Source organism: Canis lupus, chromosome 5 (assembly GCF_048164855.1).
Source record: "Canis lupus baileyi chromosome 5, mCanLup2.hap1, whole genome shotgun sequence".
Lineage (NCBI taxonomy): Eukaryota > Metazoa > Chordata > Mammalia > Carnivora > Canidae > Canis > Canis lupus.
In genome coordinates, this window is record NC_132842.1 from 79,901,966 (window position 1) to 79,926,182 (window position 24,217).

The 24,217-nt window shown below is 48.4% G+C and overlaps 1 protein-coding gene and 1 pseudogene across 5 annotated transcripts in view; both read left to right on the top strand.

Annotated features, from left to right (window-relative positions):
• Positions 1-24,217, top strand: part of CAPZB (capping actin protein of muscle Z-line subunit beta) — a 130,914-nt gene that overhangs the window by 17,030 nt on the left and 89,667 nt on the right. The gene's annotated exons all lie outside the window — the stretch shown is intronic.
• LOC140634313 (uncharacterized) lies at positions 11,140-12,485 on the top strand (annotated as a pseudogene).

Sequence of the window (24,217 nt, forward strand, 5' to 3'; positions counted from 1 at the left end):
ACTGTGATCATAAGACCCTTTGTGTCTCTGGTGATTTTAGATGAGCCTTTCATTCCTAGGACCTTCAGGGGGTGGGTGGGCACAGCTCTTGAGAGCCTGCCACCCTGTAGTGTCTTCCAGCTGCAGATCCAGCATCTGACACTGGTGTGGAAACAGAGAAGGGGAAGCATAACCAGGTATTTCGGGAACCCAAATTGTACTTTAAACCAAAACAGCCATGGTAATTTGGGAGGCTCTGGGGGGGCTTCCGGCCTTCTCCCTGCTGGGAGTTCAGTGAAGGCATGCAGCAAAAAAGAGAGGAGGGTTGGATGGTGACATCTGCTTCACTGAGGGAAGAGACCCACATTAAACATTTCACAACTGGCTCAAGTATCCGGAGTGGAGTAAGGCTGTCTGGACAGCAGTTTTGGGGTGGGAAAACGGTTGGCTTAGGCTGGATGAACTTAGGAACAGGGATGCATGCCCTCAGCTGCGGGCACTCACTTCCTGGTAAGAGCTGGCTTACCAAGAGGGGCTCCACACCTCTGTTCCTGTCTCTCGCTTTCACCCTTTCCTCTGGTTTCTCCCTTTAGCCGGCTGCCAGGGTGAGCCCAGGGTAGAGTTGCCCTACCCAGCTGTCTGCCAGCATATGGTGCTGTATTTTTATGTTACCTTGATCATGACTTATATAATGTTTTTCTTTAAATTGCCTTGAGCCTAACACCTCAGTCTACTTTTGCCTCTTTCTAAGCAGAAACATCCGTAAGGTCATGTTTGAGGTGCTAGTTACATTTTTTCTGTGCATATTAAAAACAGGTAAGCACTGGATCCCACTTGTCTGTACCCTTCTAAAACCCTCTCAGACCCCAGGGATCTGCACACCATATGGGAAATGATGCAGGGGTGGAGGGCACAGCTCTGGGGCTGTGGAGCCCCGAGTACAGGCCCCGTCTTGACCCTGCGGGGCTGTGTGATCTCTGGCAGGGGGGTTTCTTCCTCCTTTCTTCATACTGGACTGATGAGAGCACTGGGGGCCCTCCAGGCTCAAGGATCCCAGGCTCTACCTCTGTGGTCTCCCAGCCCTTAGCAGCTCGGGACTCTGACCTGGACCTGTAATGCATTTACTCAGAGAAATAGAGATTTAAAAATATTGCAGCTCAGGAACATTTTGTCTTCCCACGTGCTTCTTATTTTTATTTGGGTTTCAGCCCTTGTGGCTTATTAGCCAAAGAAGCTGCTTGGTCTAGTGCAAAGAATAAGGACTTGGGGCCTGGCAGCATCATGAATCTTTCCACCCAGGCCTCCTTCTTAAATGTGGGAGTGGAGGGCCCTCGTGGCAGGCCTGTCACACTGTGGAGGAGGCTGGGAGGGCAGAGCACCATGTTGTGTGACGGTGCAGCGGTAGTGTCACGTCAGGTCCGGGAACAGAGTAGTTGTTGGACACAGATGTAAAGCCCGGCTCCTGGAGCCAGGCCCCCTGAATTTCTGTCCTTGCCCCTCCATTTTCAGCTGCACACATAGCTTTGGGTGTCATTTAACCCTGGGGCTGATCCCCCGTCAGAGTGTCTGTTGGAGGGTACACCAAATAAAACAGGTAATGCGCCTGCCATCGTACCTGGCATGCAGTAAGGGCTCTAGGCATGCTGTTGGTGGCTCTGGTGTTATTATCATTAATAACGTGTGGCACGTGTCAGATGAGTAGTAAGTAGCACCTGGGTACATAGTAAGTGCTCAGTAAATGGTCACTGCTGATTTGCTAGTAACACAGTAGCTGGAGGGGTGGGAGGGGCAGTGCCGGACTCTGGGCTGAGAAGATATGATGATTTTCTGCATTGGACTCTGGTTGGCCCTAGAGACTTGCCAGTCCACTACCCTTTTAAGGTTTTGTGCCTACAGCTCACCGACAGGAACTGGACATCCATCAGATCACCCCACCCCAGCTGAGCCAGGACCCAGAGCTCTCCTCTGAGTCCGACCTTGAAAGAGTAACTCAGCTTTGGAGTGGGCGATATAACCTCAAGATTAAAATAAAAATTGTTGGGACGTCTGGGTGCTGCTCAGTGGTTGGGTGTCTGTCTTTGGCTCAGGGTGTGATCCCTGGGTCCTGGGATTGGGTCCTGGATCAGGCTCCCTGCATGGAACCTGTTTCTTCCTATGCCTGTGTCTCTGCCTCTGTCTCTGTCTCTCATGAATAAATCTTTATAAAAAAATAAATAAAATAAAAATTGTTGCATAAAGTACTGTCTCCCTTCTGTCCTTGCCCTCATGGGCATATCTCCTCCAACCTGCCTCTCCTTCCCCAAATCCATGGTCCAACACTGGTAATATTTCCAAGTCTTGTCACTTTGGTTTTTTTCCTTTCTGTAAATTCATAGAAATGGAATCACGGTATATAGTCTTTTGTGTTTGACTTCTTTCATTTAGCTTGATTTTTTTTGGGGGGGGGGCGGGGGGGAGATCCATGCACGTTGATGCATATATTGAGATTTTGTGCCTTCTTATTGCTGTGTAGGATTCTATGGTATGGGTATATCACAGTTTGTCCATTTACTAGTTCTTGAACATCTGGGGTTGCTTTCAAGTTTTTGTTATAAATAATTCTGCTGTAAATCTTCATGGGTAAGTTTATGTGGAGACATGTTTCTTAGCTCATTTTTTAAGACATTAACAAATAAATACAAGTAAATTTTTTACTGTCCACCCCCCCCCCCCCCCCCCGTTCTGTAAATATAAAAGGGTGAGGTAGGGCAGCCCCGGTGGCTCAGCGGTTTAGTGCCGCCTTTGGCCCGGGGCGTGGTCCTGGAGACCCAGGATCGAGTCCCACGTTGGGCTCCTTGCATAGAGCCTGCTTCTCCCTCTGCCTGTGTATTTGCCTCTCTCTCTCTCTCTGTGTGTGTCTCTCATTAGTAAATAAATAAAATGTCTTAAAAAAAATAAAAAAAGTGAGGTATTATAAAAATGCTTCAGCACTCTGGTGTGGGTTTTTTTTTTTTTTTTTTTTTTTTGAAAGGGCCTTACTGCCCGATGGAAGCCCCAGATGAATCTTTAATTTGGTCATATATCCTAACATCCCAGGAACCTAGGGTGCCAAGTGGCCTTCCTGGCTTCTGGAGGGGGTGCCAGCCTGCAGGGACTTCAGAGAACGTGATGGAGGTAGGAGTTCAGAGAGGATCACCCTCTGGGTTTTATTCCATGTTGCAGAGCTGCTTGCTCCCTGGACCATTGGAAGAGGCGAGTGGGAGGCTGTGCTGGGCTTAGATGAGGTCACATGCGTATTTTGGCATTAGAATTAAATTGTAAAAGAAATTAGCTTGTGCACTGAGCATATCCTGTTGTAGAACACGGGCGTTTAGCAGAGGCAAACTACTGGGCCTTTTATGGTCTTTCTGTGTAAGTGAGCCTTGATGAATGGACCACTGACCTATTTTGAAGCATGTTCAGTTTACTGATGTGGGTGGAGGACACTGGTATAAGTTAGGTGTTTGCTCGGAACAGATGTAATTAAACTCCTATTTACTTTTACCTGACTCTGGTCTTCATCGCCTTCTAGATCCTGACACCCTCCTTCCCCCAGTAATAAATTGTAACTTTTGAGGGAGATTAGGCTTGTTAAGAATATCCAAATTTGCATTAAAAAAAGGAAGGCTAATGGGATCTTTTCCTGATCTTCTGGTAGCGCTGTTAGCAGGCAGTAGGATTTAGGAAACCAGATGCACTGTATAGGAAATACGCTTAAGGATGTCTTCTGTCTTCTACAGCTGTGCTGTCCACTGCAACTTTCCGTGATACTGGAAGTGTTCTCTATCTGTGGTCCAGCAGCCACCAGACACATGTGGCTCTTGAGCACTTCACTGGCTAGTGTGATTGAGGAACTGAATATTTAAATTTTACTTAATTTTTCTGAACTTATTAAATAACCAGGTGTGTAGTGGCTGTGCAGGTATGGGTGAAGGTTGACTCCCACTGAAAAATACTCTTAAACTATTCTAGATTATAGCTGTAGGGAATGCCATTAAGTGATTAAAGAGCAGATTGGGTGATTATGTTGTTTCATGCACAGTACTACTTACATGTCCTGTGTACTGTTTGTGTAGCACCTTTGCGGGCGCCCTCTGTTGATAAGGCACCATGCTGGGTAATCAGAGGTTACCTTCCTTAGGGCTCAGTTTCCCCATCTGTACCGAGGCTGTTGGACCAGATGGGCTAGATTTTTTTAAAATTTTATCTTTGATAGCAAATAGCACTCATTTATTGAACAGCGCCATGTGCCGGGAGTGGTATTTGAGACGTTAAATAAATGCATTGTCTCATTTCAATGGAATGATTTCATCTTTGTACCAAGGAGACTAATCTGTGTTGTTATCCTAGCCTCCTAGATGAGAACGTGGAGGCTTGGTGAAGTCCTTTACCTGTAGCTGTGTCGCCAGTTGACTGTAGAGTTCAGATACCTCGTTCAGATTTGCCTCGTTCTAAGCTCATTTTTAGTGAAAGCTTTATTTATGCAATGGCTATGTTAAAAATAGATCTGTTTTCTTAAACATTAAAAATTTTTTAACTCTTTAAAATTTCAATTAGATTTTTTTTTTTTTTAAGAGAGACTATAGCAGTGCTGAAGTTAGGGGTCAGTGGCTATGAGGGTTTAGGAGTGGGGTAAGCAGGTGGTATAAGCAGAGGCCAGCCCATCTGGCAAGCTTGTGTCCTCCTCCACGCATTTCCGTGAAAGGCTTGCTTTGAACATGCTCCCATTGGGATGCCCATGCTCAGCGCAGGTCAGGCGAAGCTCAGCTTCAGCCAGGATCTCTGGGGAATGGCAGTGGGCTGGGGGCCGAGCTTGGTCCTCCAACATTCTCTTGCTACCCCTCACCCCTGCCCCCTGTGCCATGAAGCAATAGACAACCATGGGAAGGCTTTCTGTTTGGGAGTGAAAAGTTGACTACCCATCTGCTTCCTGGCTGGGCATCCTTGTGCAGGTCACTGTCTCTCCATGCCTGGGAGGTGTCACTCCTACGTCCACCAGCAGTCCTTCTGGAGGTTGTCCTGTGAAACACACTGTTCTGGGTGTGGAGGACGTGGCTGTGAATAGAGTTCTGCCTTCATGAAGCTTGCGTTCTGATTGATGGTGAGCTCTCCTACTCATCCTTGAAATAGGAGCACTGAACTCAGTAAACTACCGCATGGGGTTGTTTTGAAGAGTAGATACCCGACTGATACAGCTCCTGGTGCCCTTCTTCAGAGATGGCTGGCTTTCCTCAAGCATCTTGAGCTAGAGTCATTTACTGCCTGCTGTCTAAAGAGCCAGGATGGGGCACCTGGGCGGCTCAGTGGTTGAGCATCTGCCTTTGGCTCAGGGTGTGATCCTGGGGTCCTGGGATCTAGTCCCACATCGGGCTCCCCACAGGGAGCCTGCTTCTCCCTCTGCCTGTGTCTCTGCCTCTCTCTGTGTGTCTCTCATGAATAAAAAATGAATGAATGAATGGCCAGGACACTCTTCAGCTTAATCCAGGGGGCAGATGGTGTAGATGAAGCCCCTAGAATAGTGCTGGGACTGGGGTAGTCTTCCAGTACATGATGTTTCTTTTTCCCAACACCTTTTCCCTTTGTTAGACAAAGAAATCCTTCCATGTGGGAACTCTGAAGTAGGGGCTGGGAAGCTGAGCCAGGAGTGGTAGGATGTTTCAAAAAGAAGTAAATCAGGGGATCCCTGGGTGGCGTAGCAGTTTGGCGCCTGCCTTTGGCCCAGGGCGTGATCCTGGAGACCCGGGATCGAGTCCCACGTCGGGCTCCCGGTGCATGGAGCCTGCTTCTCCCTCTGCCTGTGTCTCTGCCTCTCTGTCTCTCTCTGTGATGACTATCATGAATAAATAAATAAAATCTTTTTTTTTTAAAAAAAGAAGTAAATCAAAGCAAATCTCTCATTCTCTTTTTAAAAACACTTTAATTTCCTATTTTTCTCACTACAAAGGTAATACTCCATTAACTTGGAAAACAAACTGTCCCTTAATTCCACCCCTCTGATAGTGCTAGGAGTGATACATATTTGTCTAGAGATTTTCTGTGTGTGCTTAAACATTTTTTTTTTTAAATTGTTCCACCTCTACAGACCGCCATTCAGTCTGCCTTTTTCAGTGTGTCTTCTTGTCCTTCAGATCCTTTTTCTGGGCACAAGGAATCAGGGTCCTTTACTTGAACAGCCTTGGTCTTGTCCTGAGGCCAGTAAAAGGGAGCAAACGTTCTCTGTGACTCTGGCGTGAAATGGGGATCCTGGTTAGAGATGGAGGCCTGTGGAAGGCTGGGCATAAGTGGGGAGCCCAGCAGGGGCAGCCCTGTCCCCCCACCCTATACCCACTCACACACCCTTGTGCATGGGTTGCATCCTGGCTTTTTCTAACCAAGTGGAGGCTTTCGCTCTCTGGATTTATAGCTTAGAAGTGCCACTCCCCGAGTGCCATCTCCACACAGTGGTAGTTGGAGAGCCCGCCTGCGTCTTTCAGAATTGGACCTAAATTTGGTGAAATTGACCTTTATTGGCTCTTTTCTCTGTTAGCTGTTTCATGTGGAGATCCTCTTGGAAGGATCTCCACATTTTTGGATTACAGCACTGTACACATAGGCTTTCAGACCCATCAACTTGTTTTCCCACATGTGTGGAGGTGTTTCTCTACATTAAGAGGGAGTGGTGGCATAGGACAACGACAGATGCTGTGAATGTCTGAAGTTATTAAAACTTAATTATAAAACTGTTAATCTGAACCATACGAAATTGTGATCTTTGTGGGCCAACAGTGGTTGGCTACTGGCAGTTTCATAGGGTTCAGTCTCTTAAAACTTCATTGTGAGAAGTTTGGATCATAGATGGAAAAATTACTTGCTAATTGTCCTTTTTTAATAAGTCCTTTCATTTCTCTTGTGCCTGTGGATTTTGAGTAGTGATGGTCATAGGCCACGTGTAGTCTTTTATCTTCCTTTTTTAAAGATTAATATGACCAGACAGTGTGCCGTCCCCTCCCCCCATCTGTTAGAACGGCCCAAATCTGGAACATGGACAACACCAAATGCTGGCGAGGACATGGAGCAGCAGGAACCTGTGTTCGTTGCTGCTGGGAGTGGAAATGGAACAGGCCCTTTGGAGGAGTTTAGTGGGTCTTTACAGAACTAAATATGCATTCCGGCAACCATGCTCCTTGGAATTTACCCAAAAGAGTTGAAAACTCATGTCCACACAGAAACCTGCACAGGGGTGTTCAGAGCAGCTTTATTCATAAGTGCCAAAGCTTGGAACCACCAAGATGTCCCTCAGCAGGTGAGTGGATGAACAGACAGTGGTCCATCCCAGTGGAACAGTATTCAGCACTGCAGAGAAGGAAGCTGTCGAACCATGAATGGACACGGAGCCCTACATGCACGTGTTACTGAGTAAAAGAAGCCAGTCTGAAAGGGTCACGTTCTGTGTGGTTCCAACTGGGGGACCTTCTGGAAAAGGCACACTGTAGAGACAGTGAGAAGACCTGTGGTTGTCAGGAGTTGGGGAAAAGAAAGGCCGGGACAGGTGGAGCACAGAGTATTTATAGGGCAGTGGAAGGACTCTGTGGCAGATACCTGGTGGAAAACTATGGACTTTGGTCCATAGTGATAGAGGCTATGTCGGTGCAGGTTCATCACTGAGAACCACTGCACCACCCTGCTGGGGAACATTGGTAATGGGGGAGGCTGTGCAAGAGTCGGGTGGGAAATCTGCACCTTCTCAGTTTTGCTGCCACCCTAAAACTTCTATAAAAGGTGAAGTCCATTAATAATAACTTCTTTGACCTAAGACTTCTCCCCCAAGAGCAAGAAGTCTTCCTAGCTGTCCATCCATGATGGCGCTAACCTCCCCGTTGTCCGTCTTGAGGCTGCTTCTGGCTTTTTTGCATTTTGAGCAGTGTTAGAGTGGGATCCCTTATGTGGTTTTCCCTGTATTTGGGCTCTCGTGTAGGATAGACCCCCAGGGGTGCTATTAATGTGTCTGCGTGGGAACACTTTCACAGCCTTGGTTAGATACTGCCAGACTGCCTTGCCAGGGGGTCAGGCCAAGTCATAACGCCGCCAACGGCATGAGGGTCCGTGTGTTCCTTCCTTGCTGGCCTTGGGTGTTTTCCCCCTAAATTTCTGATTTCATAAGCAACGAACAGGACCTCATTTTCTGTTTGTTGGTTAGTGGGGTTGACTGTGTTTGCTCACACACGTGCTGGCTGGGCGTGCACTCAGTGTCCCCTCTCCCCACCCAGGAGTCGTGTGTGTCGATGTGCTCGTACACACCGGTAAGTTGTATATTACCGGTGGTAGCCGTGTCAGGCCAGAGCTCCCCGAGTGTACACAGTGGATTACGCGGTGCCCTCCGAGCCGGCCCCTGAGCCATTGTTGGGGGAATTAGAGGTGCCTAATTAGTGCGGATCAAGCTGGAAGCCAGCACTGTGGGCCTTGTCTGCAGTCCCTGGGGCCCAATGGTGACTTCAGTGGCATCTTCCACCTTCAGCTGTTCTGTGAACTCAGCTGAAATTTGATCACATTACAGTATGGTTAAGGGGCCTAATTAGCCGGAAACCTCAGGAAATTCGAAAATTAAAGAGTCCATTAATCCCTAGGCCCCTCCTTTGGTGAAGGGCTCCAATTCCCCTTTGGTTTGCCTGATTTTCCTGCTGTGCTTTAGCTCCAATGAGACTTGGATAGAGTGACAGCTTTTCTGCTGGAACTTCCTCCCTTTCTGAGGTTAAATGGAACCCTTTAAACCTCTCATCTTCCCTCCCCATACCACCGAGCTAATCTCCAAGTAATAGTCTGGAATGCTGGTCATTGTTCCATTTCCTGGATGAAAATCCTCCTGAGCCCAGTTAAGGTGAGTGTCATGACCCCAGCCAGGCCCCTTGACCCTCCTGTGACGTGGAGGAGCAGGAGCGACCTGTGCAGTAGTGTCCCTTGTGCAAGCTGTGTCTGAGAATAAGCACCCCCATTCCTTGTCCCTTTGAAACATTGGTGGTTTGTGTTGTGTTTTAGGTTCCTGTGGTCTGAGCAGTTTTGTGTGGTGGTAGTCTGCTCCTTCCCCCTCCTCCGGTGGCCCGTGGGGGCAGCCCAAGTGAGATGGTGTGAGATGCTCTAAGGATGTCATGTGCTTTGTTGGGCTGATACTTGGCCAGGCCCGTAAGCTGGAGTAGCCTTTCTGTACAGTGCAGTCCTAGTCGGCATGGTGGGTCTGCATTCCATCCAAGACGAGGCAGTTTAGCCACAGTTCCCTTGAAGGGCACCTGCATTTAAGAGAACTGGACTGGGATCCTGAGGCTGGCGTTGCTGGAAAGATGTGCCCGTATGATAGCCTCAGTATGAAACCGAGATCTATCTATTGCATGTGTGCGTGTGTTGTTAGCTTCTTGCGGAATAGCTGATCCTGCCTTGGATTCGCAGCTGACCCTCCTCCGAGAGGTTTTATTAGTATTCAAAGATTATTTTTGCATTTCTTTTGTTTATTTCTCAAAGCTCTTCTCACTCCAGCTCGTTCCATTTACCATGGGAGCATATTATTTGGTTGCTCTTAAAGTTATGCGCCTGCATTTAAGAACCTATAAAATACAGGAAATGGATCTTTATTTTTCTTCTGAAAACAGTCTGCCCTGAGACTGTGCTCTCTCCATGGCTCGGAGAGAAAGAGTCCGGTACCGTGTTATGTGGGACGTGACCGTGTCCGTGGACCTTGGAGTCAGCCTGCCCTTTTGGAAGGCTTTAAGATGAGTGGCACATGTGGGCATTGGGGCTGTTCTCTTCTCTCCCTCTAGCTCCTCGGCAACTTTTACAGAACAGGATCACAAATCCAAAGGTCAGCTGTGGCAAGTGGATGATGGGAGTGACCTGGCCAGGGTGTGGGTGTGCTACTGGTAGTAAACTGCCGATGTAGTATGTTGAAAAATAGCAGTCACATGGCCATTGGGGATCAGTGAGGGGTTCCTGCCTGTCTGGACTCCCATTACCTGCTTGGGGACACCCATCAGCTGGCATGTAGAGGGCCTTTGAAATTGGCCCCTTTCAGAGAATAAAGCTTGCTTGTTGAGTTAGATCATAGAAATGGAAGCAGACTATCATCAAAGTCTCAGATCCATGAGCCCCTGGGAGCCCCAGGCATCCTCATGGGTGTTTGCTGGCTGGTAGTGGGTGCTTTGGCCACGCTCCCCTCCCCTTAGCAGGGACTCAGCCCAGCTTTGGCCTTCGCCATTTCTCAGATGGCACCTGTTTCCTCTCCGCCTGGGTAGCCCTGCCTGCTTGCCCCTCAGGAGGTGTTGGTCGCCTCCATCTGCCACTCCGTCCCTCGGAGCCGCCCATAACCAGCTCGGGAGGCTCGAGTGGGTGGCCCCACGGGCCCCGGGCTTCCTGGCTGCTTGGTGTGCAGTTCAGCTTCCTCTTTGCAGGCTGGTTCCGTGAATTCACAGTGTGCACACAGCCCCTCAGCCCCTCCTTCCTGTACCAGGGCTTTATCTTTTCGGGCCAGCTCCTGCTGACGGCTGCAGTTTCACAGCTTTAGGCTATGGTGGGGCCTTTTAAACCATCCGCTTAGCAGAAGTGCTTCACCAGAAATGGTCTGCCTCTGCCTTGCAGTCTCTACGCTCCACTACTTGAACCATCATTTGAAGTCTGTTGGAGAAAATTGGGACCGTTTCCTGACACATGTTATTGAAGGCTTTGGTGTTGTGGTAAAGAGGGCAGGTTTGCGCCTGGATCCCCCGACCCACTGCTGTGTGGGCAAATCACTGAGCTTCCCTGCTCGCTTGGGATGAATGTGTGTCCACAAGTTCACCAGGATAGAGATTGGACATAAATGTGTAAGGTAGACAGAACGACTAATAGTAGTTCTTAGTAATCTTAGATAACTTTCCAAAATAAAAGCAGTAGGAAACCTTCTCCAAAAGTCATTTGTGTGATATTTTGTGGAAGAGAGTTTCTAAAGACCAGGGTGTAGCTATTACAGGAGACATTATAGAACTGACTTGCTCTCTGGGGTCTGTCTCATGTGGCCAGTGCCTCATTCCTCGTCCCACCTGAGGGGTGCCTCATCCCCTAGTGCTCGTGTGAGTTGTAAGCATGCTGTCTTTTGTATGGCTTTCCTCTCCAAGGTTTCTCGGATTCCTTCATTTCTTTCTTTTTTAAAAAATATATTTATTTAGACAACAAGTGTGGCGGCTGTGCAGCCGGCAGGGCGGCGAACTGTCTGGCCTGTAGCCTTCCTCCTTGGTTGAGGAAATGATCAACCAGTACAGTATTCTCTTCAAACAAGAACAAGCCCGTGATGATGCCATTTGGTCAGTTGTCTGGGGGACAAACAAGAAAGAAAACTCTGAGACGGTGGTTATGGGGTCCCTGGATGACCTGGTGAAGGTCTGGAAGTGGTGTGATGAGAGGCTGAACCTACAGTGGAGTCTAGAGGGACATCAACTGGGCAGGGTGTCTGTGGACATCAGCCACACGCTGCCCATCGCTGTGTCCAGTTCTCTTGACGCTCATATTCGTCCCTGGACTTGGATAACGGCAAACAGATAAAATCTAAAGATGCAGTGGATGCCTGGACTTTGGCCTTTTCTCCTGATTCCCAGTATCTGGCCACAGGAACTCATGTGGGTAAAGTGAACATTTTTGGTGTGGAAAGTGGGAAAAAGGAATATTCTCTGGACACGAGAGGAAAATTCATTGTTAGTATTGCATATAGCCGTGATGGGAAGTATCTGGCCAGTGGAGCCATAGATGGGATCATCAATATTTTTGATATTGCAACTGGAAGACTTCTGCACACCCTGGAAGGCCGTGCTATGCCTATCTGTTCCCTGACATTCTCCCCAGGTTCTCAGCTCCTGGTCCCTGCATCAGATGATGGCTACATCAAGGTCTTTGATGTACAACATGCCAATTTGGCTGGCACACTGAGTGGCCATGCATCATGGGTGTTGAATGTTGTGTTTTGTCCTGACGACACTCACATTGTGTCCAGTTCATCTGATAAAAGTGTGAAAGTTTGGGATGTTGGAACAAGAACCTGTGTTCACACCTTCTTCGATCACCAGGATCAGGTGTGGGGAGTAAAATACAATGGAAATCGCTCAAAGATTATGTCCATGGGTGATGACCAGGAAATCCATGTCTATGATTGCCCCGTATAAACACGAGAGTCTCGCAGGCTGGTGTGCAGGTCATGACATTCCGTATCTCTCTAGCTTTAACAAAACAGAGTGTTTATTGGAATAGAAACTTAAATTTTGTAGATATGGTATCTGTTCATACTTTAACATAAAGTGTTCATAACACACACACACAAATATATATATTTATTTATTTATTTAAATTCAATTTGCCAACGTATAGTATAACACCCACTGTTCATCTCATCATGCACCCTCCTGAGTGCCCATCACCCTGTCCCTCCACCTACTCCCCTTCTGCAGCCCTTTGTTTGGTTCCCAGAATTAGGACTCTCGTGGTTTGTCTTCCTCTCTAATTCTTCCCATTGAGTTTCCCTCCTTTCCCTTATGGTCCCTTTCATTACTTCTTATATTCCACACATGAGTGAAACCATATAATTGCCTTTCTCCAATTGACTTACTTCACTCAGCACAATACCCTCCAGTTCCATCCACCTTGATGGAAATTCATCCTTTCTGATGGCTGAGTAATATTCCATTGAATATATATGTGTGTGTGTGTGTGTGTGTGTATTGCCATTATCTTGATCCATTCATCTGTTGAAGGACATCTCAGGTGTGTTCACAGTTTGGCTATTGTGGACATTGCTGCTATGAATACTGGGGTGCAGGTGTCCCATCATTTCACTACATCTGTACCCTTGGGGTAAATACCCAGTAATGTAATTGCTGGGTCGTAGGGTAGCTCTATTTTCCTTCATTTCTTTGTTTCTTTTTTTAAAAAAAGTATTTTATTTATTTATTCATGAGAGACAGAGAGAGAGGGAGGGAGAGAGAGAGAGGCAGAGACACAGGCAGAAGGAGAAGCAGGCAGGGAGCCCGACGTGGGACTTGATCCCGGGTTTCCAGGATCAGGCCCTGGGCTGAAGGCAGGCGCTAAACCGCTGAGCCACCGGGGCTGCCCCCTTCATTTATTTCTAAGCTTTCATCTAGGACCTCCTGTGAGAGCGCCAGCCCCGTGGGAGATGAGTCTGCAATCCAGTGTGACGAGAAGCAGCTCACATGGGGTCATGGTCACTAGTGTAGATGCTGGAGCTGGTTGCCTGGGTTTGAATCCCACATGTCATGTCTGTTCCTCACTTTCCTCCTCTAGAATGGGAATGGGGTAGTTGTTTGGAGGATGAATTAATGCATCTCACATGCTTCTTGCTCTGGTGCCCAGAAGGGTACAGTAATTGTTTGTATTAGCACTGTCAGAGGCATTGATTCAGCAGATATTCACCCAAGTAGTGAACAACAGAAAATCCTTGCTTTGTTGGGATGAGGGAGATCATAAACACAAGCCTTTCCTGTGATAAGAAACAGGTGGTGGGCAGGCAGGGACGGCGGGGCCCCCTCCTGTGGGGCCCTCCAGGCAAAGCGACAGTGCCAAGAGGGAGCCAGCCCCAGGGGACCTGATGGGGACAGCCTGTGTAGGGGCATCAAGGTGGAGGAATGTAAGACAGGGTCTGCTGCTGAGTTGAGCCAGGTCAGGTCATCAGGGCCCTGATGACACGGGGCCTTGTGCATCAGGTTCTATTGTGATGGTAACAAGGAGTTAGGGTTTTAAGCAGGAGAATACTGTGATCTTATTTATTTATTTATTTTTTAAAAAGGTGGGCAGCCTTGGTGGCTCAGCGGTTTAGGCGCCTCCCTTCAACCCAGGGTGTGATCCTGGAGACCCGGGATCGAGTCCCACGTTGGGCTCCCTGCATGGAGCCTGCTTCTCCCTCTGCCTGTCTGTCTGTCTCTCTCTAATAAATAAATAAAATCTTAAAAAAAAAAAAAAAAAAGGTTATTTCAGCTGCTGCACAAATGAAGGATTGTGAGAGGCAAGGGTAGAAGCAGGGTGAGGACAGTGGGATGCTCAGTGAGAGAGACGGTGGTACAGTGGATATGGGCAGAATTGGGCTTGGGTCAGGGTCACAGGATGGCTAGGTTGACATTGACGCCAACCTGGAGGCACCTGGAGTTTGCCGGCGGCTGGGTGTTGCTCGCCCCAGGGCTGGTCATCACCAGGCCTCACCCCATCAGGACGTGTTGACTCCACGTCCACTGCTCTTCCCACACCTCCCTGCAGCCTCTCACCATCCTGGCTGCATTCACATGGCTCGCTAGGGACTGGGAGTCAGCTCGCAACCTTTTCTCTTCTTGGTGCTCAAGCAGATATTTATTTATTCACTGACTGTGGGTCAGACACGGTGTCAGATCTGGGCAGTACGAAGGTGACGAAGAAGGACACCCTCAAGTTGCCCTTGCCCCCCTGGAGCCTCCAGACCACCTCCAACCAGGTAGTCACTGCGCCCAGAGGGAGGCATGCTGCCACGAGGCTGCAGGAGGGGTAGACTTGAGCTGAGGGAATAGCAGCCCGGCCAGAAGGAACCACAGTGTGCGAAGCCCCGTGGCAGGAAGGAGCTTAGTGAGCATAGGGGGGTGGAAGGAAGACAGTGGTGGCAGGGAGTCGGATGGGAAACGAGAATGGAGAGATGGGCAGGACACTCCTCCTAGTCACCGTTTGGGGGTGGTGGGGTGGGGGTGGTTTCCCAGGAGGCTTCGAAGGGCGTAGACCATGGGGCTGATCAAGTTTGAGTCTTCAGGTTTGCTCTGCCGCAGGTGTGGAGAAGGGGGAAGGGTGCTGGGGTGGGTGTGGGTCGGTCAGGAGACCACTGTGGTAGGCCAGGGGAGACGTGCCAGGCCAGGGGAGACGTGCCGTGGGCAAGAGGGGGAGGGTTGGCACTGGGGATGGAGAGGAGTAATGATCATACTCGTACTAAATGCTTCGTAGCCGTATGACTGGCGTATAGTAGATGCTCAGTAAATGTTCGCTGTTTGCATAACGGATAGGCTTTGGTGCGGGCAATCTCTGAGGTTTCGGGTATGTAGAGGCCTCGTACTTTAGAGTTGTTCAGAGCAGTGGAGGCAGGAGTAACTGGCTGGTTGAGGGATGCGTCCTTTGCCCCTCTGCCCAGACTGTCGTGTGCAGAAGGCTTCTCACCTCCGGTCCCAGCCTTGTCACTGGGGAGCTGCGGCCGCTTGGTCTTGTGTAGGTGGGGGGTGGCACCTGCCTTGCCGCTTCGCCGGAGGGGCTGCTGGCCCAGGTGGAGGCGCCTCGCAGGCTCCTCTGTGCTGCATACACGTGAGGTTCCTTATCCAGCGTTAGTCCTCTCCGTCCTTCCGCCACGTGTTAGTTGGGGGTAGGAAACAAAGCTGTCATGTTTTGTCCCCTGGCGTCCTTAAAGGCTTCTCGATCGCCTGTGGCGGTGCGCCCTCCCTCCCACCCACGCTTTTCCTTCCCGTTGTTTCTGCGCCTGCCGGGCCCCCTGGGCCATGATCCGGCGCCGGATCTCCTGCGGGCTTGTCCTGGGGAACTCGGTGCTGACTCGGTGGGCATTTCCGAACCACTCCGCTGCCAAGGTTGAGGCGTTCTCGGACTGAAGCGTTGTTAAGGCCTGAAAGTGAAACAGGAACCTCTGGTAATAATCATGAAAGGAACAGTAACAGTCCACGCGCAGAGCTGACGGGTGCCTGTCAGCCTGCCCTGCACGGTGACACGCACTGAGCAGGGATGATTTTTGCAAACCTGATGATTCAGCAGTGTCCCCTTGGCTCCAGATGAGAGCAGTCCTGGCATGCAGGAATGAGTCTTGTAATAGCAAAGAGAATTCTTACAAATAATAAACATCCCTTTCTATTATCCAAAGATAAACATTAGAGTTGGGGTCACCAGGGTTTTTCATAACCTCTTGTGGACTCTTGACTGGTCTTTTCCAAAACAAACGTGGTGAGTTGTCTGCATTCGAGATACTTCTCTTCCCTTGCCCCTTTATCCTTCAGAAGTATGAGATTTTCCAACACAGGCCTCACTATCAGTCGACATTGCAGAAGTATCAAAGGATAGGTTTTTTTTTTTTTAATATTTTTTTTAAATTTTTATTTATTTATGATAGTCGCAGAGAGAGAGAGAGGCAGAGACACAGGCAGAGGGAGAAGCAGGCTCCATGCACTGGGAGCCCGATGTGGGATTCGATCCCGGGTCTCCGGGATAACGCCCTGGGCCAAAGGCAGGCGCCAAACCGCTGCGCCACCCAGGGATCCCCCAAAGGATAGTTTTTAAGGGTGTTTGCTTCCAAGGGTTCTTGTGCCAGCTTGTCTTTTTCTGGACTCTCTTTTCTTGTTTATGAAACAACCGAGTTGAACCTCGCTCATCTCCAAGTGATCTTCCTCCTGCTTCACAATGCACCCAGTCCAGGCGGCCTCTGCTCTGAGGCTGTAGAGATGCCCCTGACATGTATAGTAGGTAAAATGGACTTTGTGTAGATCAGATTCACACTTAAAGGACTATATAATGAACTTTTAAAAAGTTTTTAAAAATAAGAGTTCCGGGCAGCCCTGGTGGCTTAGCGGTTTAGTGCCGCTTGCAGGCTAAAGAATCTGAGGTTGGGTAATGATATTCCCATTTCACAGAAGAAACTTTCTTTGAGGTTGGGTAATGATCAGCCCAGGGTGTGATCCTGGAGACCCGAGTCCCGCGTGGAGCCTGCTTCTCCCTCTGCCTGTGTCTCTGCCTCTCTCTCTCTCTGTCTCTCATGAATAAATAAAATCTTTAAAAAAAAAAAAAAACAAACAATCCTTGTTTGTGTGATTAACCCTGGCAGGAAGTCTGTTTGGAGGTCAGAAAGGCCTAGAATGCTCATGTGTTTGGATTCCCAAAGCAGGGCCCACCCCTGCTGGTGAGTCAGACGTGGTCCTGCTTTGAGATGCCTTGCTGTTGGCCTCTTCGGAAGGGCTCCAGCCTCATTTTGTGAATGCATGCTTGTCTTCCACTGGTCCAGACTGTAATCTGCAGCAAAGTCATCGCTGTCACCCACCTGACCCCTCTGAAGTTGAGTTCTGGCCCATTTGGGAGAACTGGGGCTAGTATCCCCTGGCAGAGCATGTGTTTGAAAACCACCATACCACTCTTGTCTAGAATCTAATATGCCAAAATGGCAACCACAGCCTTCTGAAGTCAATTCCAAAAAGTAGATTGCTCCTAGGTATGGCTGCAGGAGGAGAGAGCGGAGGTTTGCTCCCAAGACTGTCAGCATCAATCTGTCTATGAACTTGGACCGAGTTAGGGACAGCTGAGGGGATAATTGAACCAGGTGGATCAGGTTTCGAGTGTGAACAAAGATACCGAGAACTACCTTGTAATCATTTCAATGTGAGGCATGCTCCCTTCTCCCTGGACCTTTAAGGAGGCTGAAATAGTTGAAAGGGAGCTGCCGAGAAAGAGGAACATGGTGATACCCTGTCTGTCTTCACCTGGAACTTGATCTGAAAAGGAAGTGGGGATTGTGGAAAGAGTGAGGGCCCTGGAGTTGGGTAAATGTGGTTCCAATCTTGGGTTGCCCTCTTCCAGGCACGGTGGCTCGGGGTGAGCTCCTGAACCTCATTTTCTTCCTTTCACCTACCAAGGAGTTAGAAGCAGTTGACTCAGTACATGTTAATGTGCCTAGTGGAGTGAGCTTTGAAAAGTGGTGGCTGCTGTGGGGAATAGTATTTGGGCCTCCTGGAAAGGGTGTGATGATTTCGATGCCGGTCCTGTGCCTAGAGATCTACCTTGCTCTCATTTCATCTTGAGGAGTCTCTGAGGTTAGGTAATGATATTCCCATTTCACAGATGGAAGAAACTTCACACGTGGAGGTAGGATTTAAGTAACTTGCATGAAAGTTTCATGAGAACTGCTGAGGACTGATTACTGGCGATCCCTGAGTGTTAGCACACAGAATGATTTTTTTCTTTAAGGACTCAAAAATGATAATAGTCATGGTTTTCTCCTGATTTAGTAATAAATTGTAGAAATTTAGAAAAAAGAGCAAAGTATAAAAATAAAAATCACTTTAATCCCACTACTTAGACAAAATATTTGTTGTTTTGGAGTATTTCCCTCTGGCCTTTTATGACTGTTATTTAATGTTCTGGTGTATATATAAATAGGTACCGTTGTGTTTCTCTTCTGTTCTGGGTGGCAGTTAAAAACCTGGCTTCTGGAGCCAGGCTGGGTTCAGATTCCAGCTCTGCCATTTGCTAGCTTTGTGACCCTCGACGAGTTCTGTAGCTTCTCTGTACCTCAGTCCTCTCGTCTAAGAAATAGGATTAATAGTGGAAGCTATTTTATAGGCCCATTATGAGGATCGAATGAATTACCTCTAAGCGCTTGGAACGGTGTCTGGCACACAGAAATCCTTTGTCAGTAAAACTGTGGTTAAAATCATAATCACCATTTTTTGTGTAGCGCTATATTGCCTTTATAAATCTGATTTTAGCTGTTTTGTAACCCACACTACGTAGACCTAGCATAATTTGCCTTGAAGATCTGCCACTGCCTTTGTTACCCTGATCGTGCTAGTGAAGAGCTTAGGAACGAGGCCCGATGTCCCGGTGTCTCCAGTCTGAGACCAGATGCGGAGCACCGAAGACTCCCCTCCCTGCTTCCTCAGCTCCAGTGCCAGATTTGATTCACATCTTGTCAGACCAGGGCATTTCTTTTTCTTGGCTGTTGTCAGAATCTCCAAGCCTCAAGACCCCCACTTTGCTCTCTTACCCCCGGTTCCGGCCTTGGAAAGTGTGGCCTTTCAGTCCCGCTCCGTGATACACAAGCAGACTTTGTGCCCGTCGGCCGCACATCGACTCCAGGGTCAGGAGGTGTGTGGCGGTGGAGCTGCTGGGGTTTCATCCGCAAATGAAAACCACCTGGCCAGCTGCTCGGGTCAGATGGAAGCCAGATGGGGGAAGTGAGGAGGGGGCCCCCCCGGGGCGGCCTGGAGCAGAGTCCGAGTGTCCTGTCCTGTCCTCTCCGCCCATCCCTGGCCTCCGCAGCCTGCAGGGGATTGTTTGTAACCCGGGTGTCTCTCCCGCGCCCAGATGGGTCCAGGGTGCAAGGTTCTCCCCTGTCCCGGGCCACGGCCAGCCTGGAAGATGTGACCCAGAACCTACAGAGGTGACACGCATGTCAGATCAGACGGAAGAAGAGGAGCAACAGGTGGCTAAGTGGCCATTGGGGTGGAAACTGTAACTGTCAGGCTGAAGGGAGGCGGCAGGGAAAGTAAATAGCAAAGTTAATGGACTCCATATGGCACATGGTTTTGGATGTGAGCAAGGCCAGTGATTAGACCGAGAGACGTGAAAACAGCCCCCCAGGAAATGTGTTGGCTCAGTGACAACCTGCTGCAGACCGGGGAATAAAGTGGGTCTGCTCCCCAGGCCGCTTCTCATGCGCATGAAGTATTTGCAGTTGAGTGAAGGAGAAAAGCATTTATGGAAGGTAGGAGATAGCAGGAGATAGCGAAGCACTTTGCATCTGCCTTTGGTCTGAGTTGTCCCAGTTGCCACCAGGATTTGATTCGTGATTCCGAGAGGAAAAGAGGAGGAGGTTTTTACCTCTATGGATTAAGGAGGTTGCCGGAGTGGAAAGTGATGCGTTCATTTCAGTGTCTAAACACTCGTATTTGGGGGCAGAAAGAGTAGAAAAATATTAATTAGATACCCTGGCGGGAGGGGAGGAGGGAGGAGGCAGGGAGAGGCAGAGGCAATAAGCCTGTTCGGACTGATTTACAGCTAGGAGTAAGAGTTCTGCCTCGAAAGGAAAAATCCTCTCAGAGATAGAAAGAGCCGAGAGAGAAGGGTGTTCTGGATGTTTACTTTCTCCTCAGGAGCCTCCCCAGCGTGCCTTTCCTCGCCAGCAGCACGGCTTGCTGCTGAAACCACAGGCTCTGCAGCGGCAGTCTTAGGTTTGATTACTTGGAGATCGATTATTGGCTTCCCATGTTGGCTGCCTATTAACTCTCCGAAAGGAAAGCCCACCCACACCAGGGGAGGCCCTCGTGTGCCCCCGGAGCTGCCTGTTAGCTCCGTCCCCACCTCCTGGGATATGCAAGTGAGAGTGCCCTAATTAGGGCGCTAACGTCACACCTGTTCCAATTCTTAAACGTAAGATGAACTTTGTGGTGTAACTACGGTGAATTGCACCTTGCTCCCGTGGCACAGCATTCTGGTTGAAGCCGCCACGCAGAGGAGCGGAGGGCCTGTGAGCCCCTCGGGGCTCTGAACTGTGCCCTGTCCCGCCAGTTCTCGGCTGCACTCCGGACTGCTCTGCACCTGACCTTGGGGTGACATCCTGGAGGCACGTCTCTTGGGGAACCTGCCACCTGGAATCATGTAACTGGACTGCTGTGTCTGCAGAACACTCTTGGGAAGGCACGAAGGGCTTGTGGCTCCAGCTTCCTTCCAGGTGGTACAGGGGTCCCCCAAGGACGAGGCCTGGTTCCACCTGATGGGTCATTGTATTTTTTTCTCTCCCACTTGAAAACAGAGCAGCAATAACGACAAAATCCTTATTCCAAAAGAGTGACAGAAGTTTTATGTGCTCCCAGTGAGGGCTGGGATAGGTGGCACACGCCTCCTGGGGGGCCCACTGTGATCTGGAGTGTGGCAGTTGTCATTTTTTAGTGCATGGGGTTGTGATTCCAGAAAGCAGATTCACCATTAGAATTTTATGTCTGGAAAATAAAACCTAGTTTCTACACAAATACAAACCCTAGAGGGTAAAGTTAACAAAATCCACTTGGCAGATGGATTGTGGGTATTTTAGAGATTGAGGAATACTTTTTTTTTTTAAGATTTTATTTATTTATTCATGAGAGACACAGGGGTTGGGGCAGAGACACAGGCAGAGGGAGAAGCAGGCTCCATGCAGGGAGCCCGATGCGGGACTCAATCCCAGGACTTCAGGATCACGCTCTGGGCCAAAGGCAGGTGCTAAACCACTGAGCCACCCTGGGATCCCCGAGGAATACTTCAATAAAAATTTTGGAAATTTCAGAAAAACAGGTAAAAAAGAAAGAGTCAATTTCCCCACACAGGGCAAAACACTACTACCATTTTCATGTTGTTTCTCTCCAGGATTTTGGCTTTTTTTTTCCTTAGTTGAGATTAAATATTTATATCCAACTGTGCTAATTTAACATAATATAGATCATTTTCTCATGTTTTAAAGGACTTTCTCTGCAACATTGTAATGGTTACAGACTGATCATTTTCCTGTTGTTTGGGGAGGTTATTTCTAGCTTTTTGTAACCTATCAGTGGACATCTTTGATTTCTTTAGGGTAGATTTTCTTAGAAGGGTACAAACACTTTGAAAGTTTTTGACACATAATTCCCAGTTGCTTTTTAAGGGAATCCTACCCATTTTCTGGCCTTTCTGGCGCCCAGATTGGTTTTCTCTTCTGTAGTCATGGTGCCTTTTATGTAATGCGTGATTCTCCGCTCACCTTCTCTTCCACATGGCTCACTGGCCTGTTGCTCATTTTCACTTTGGCCCATTTGTATTCACCTTTGAGTACTTCCAGGGAGTAACATCTTGTCGTGGCAGCTTTAGAGTTTCTGTTGGATGAGAGCAGTGTTCTCAGTTTTCGTGCACGCAGCACATCCTGAACCTTGTGTGGTATTTGGGCCCTTGGGCCAGTGCTCCGTGTCCACCGCCACTTGTCATTAAGGGCAAGCCTCATGAATGGCTGTGCCCCGTGCGCAGTGGAGCTGACCTCTGGCCCCCGCAACTCTTCACTCTCACACATTATCTGATGAGCTTCTGTGTGCAGGAGGTTTGTCCAGTGATTCCTGAGAAGCCGCCAGCTTCCTCTGCCTCTTCCTTGTGGTCTTGGCAAGTGCTCTTGAGAGAAGCAGGGTGCACCCCCACCCAGCAGAGGCGGGCCAGCGCGGGGCCAAGGCTCTAGTTCTGCTGCTGGTATCTTTGGGGTTTTGCAACTGCTTTACCAAGGTATAATTTACATATCCTAAATCTCCCTGGTTTTGAGCGTACAACTCAATTTTGTACATTTTGTAGTAAATTTACAGAGTTGCAGAGCCATCACCACAATCCAATTTAACATTTCCAGCGCCCCCAGAAAGATCCCTTGCACCCATTTGCGGTCGCTCCCCGTCCCCACTCCTGCCTCAGGCAAACCACTCATCTTTCCTTCTTTCTGGATGTTTTGTATATATGGAATCCTATGGATTGTTTTCTGAAGAAATTACTAGATTCTTGCAGTCTTGCTTGTGTTAATCATGTGCTAGTTACCTTTGGGGAGTGATGTCCTCTGGGTGGTGGGATTATAGGGGGGCTTTGCGCTTTCTGTGATGATTGAATTTTTTACAGAGAGCCTGTACCACATTCACAGTCAGAAGAAAAGGAGAAAAGGGCAAAAGGCACATATTTCATTTGTGGAAAATACAAAATAGTATACTGAGGATGAAAAACTAATAGTCCTGAGAATCGCCCCCCACCCCGGATAAAACTGCTTTTACTTTGGTGTGGGGGTTCCCCCCCCCATTCTTCTCTGAGCGTATTTTTAAAATATAACTCTCATATTTTAAACTTTGCATCCTGCTGCCTGTACTGGCATTACAGAAGCCCTTTTCTCACCTAACTGAAAACACCGTTACAAACTTCTTGATGATTGTGTAGTGGTTCATTTTATGATTCACCATAATTTAAGTACACTGAGCTCTAAGGTCGGTTTTACTTTTTGCTACTGTAAATAATGTGGAATGAATGAATGTGTTAAAAGCTTGGTGTCTGACCTTTGCAAAATCCCTGGGTCAGGGACGTCCTCACCTGAAAAAAATTATTTTTCTCCCAGTTGGCAGCTGATTTTGCAAAATTGCTTTCTAAATTTCTTCTCTGAGCTTCACCTACTCCTTGAAATTATTTATTTGGCTCCAGGGATGGGGTTTAGATTTCTAAAAGATGGCCCTTTATGGCAGCTTGAGGTGCAAGGTGGACAGTGGCAGGGAAGTGAATGGAAAAGCCAAACTGGGGCCTCTGAGGAAGGAAGGCAGTGCCCTTGGGAGCCAGGATGTAGTTTATCTGAACAAAATCTAGTGTTTATAATCTAAACAGGGCTGAGGCACCTAGGGTTTTCTGTAAACAGTCCCTTTTTGTTCATCTTTAGTTTTCAGTAAAGGTTTGTTTGTATGAGTGAGAAAATGTCTTAGTTGTTTTAAGAGGGTTCAGTCTAAAGAGATTTTTGGTCATAGTCAAACCGGAGTTGCCAAGGGGTGGGGAGATGGGTAGGGAGATGGCAGCATGGCAACAGCAGCTCTGGGCACACAGGGACCCCAGGAGAGGCGTGGCACAAGCCCTTCAGTGATCCAGAAGGATGTTTGGGGATGGGAGGGATCTGTGAACCCGCCAGCTGTCCTGTCCACACTGCGGTGTGTGTGTGCGCACAGCATTCATCATTGCATCTCTGGCCTTGCGAGGGGTGGAACCCTGAATGTTCCAGAGAGACTGGTGTCTTCCTTAACAGGGGACACCCCTATTGCAGCCCCTGCACCTCAGTTTGCTCTTTATGAAGGTGCCAAAGTGCTGGGTATGTTGGAGGCACTCAGTCACATCAGAGTTCTTATTTGAATTTGGGCTTGTAAAGTTTTTAAGGGAGCCATGGACCTGAAATTGCTCCGAGCAGCCTTATGTACCTCTTCCAATGTGATTCTGTTATACGGTGTTTTATTTTAAAATAAAGAACATATATATATATATTTTAAAATCCTTTTATAAAAGACGTACTCGTTGTAGAGAACTATATAATTGTCGGCGCTTTTTTTTTTTTTTTTTTTTTTTTTGAGGGGAGGAAGGCCATGAAACCAAACCATTGCTAGCCATATACACATTTACCCCTCTGTGCCCTGAATGAAGACTTCTTCCATGCAGTTGGTGTCGACTTAGTTACTGCCGCACAAGGGAGCAGTATTTTTGTAATGTGTAGAAGGAGCCAAGGTAAAGCCAGAAGCAATGGAACTTTCCTAAAACAAACCAGAGTTGGAGATTCTAGAGCGCCCGGTGGCATCTTTGCAGGAAACCAACGAAAGCAGAGCTTACCAAGTTGAAGAGTTCTGGTGATTTTTGAAGACCCTGTGTTTTTTCAGTCCTTTAAGCGCCTGGCTGCTGCAAAGTGTCCTGTAGGGCTTCCTTGGAGGAGCGGGGAACTTCCCTGGCCTGAATGCAA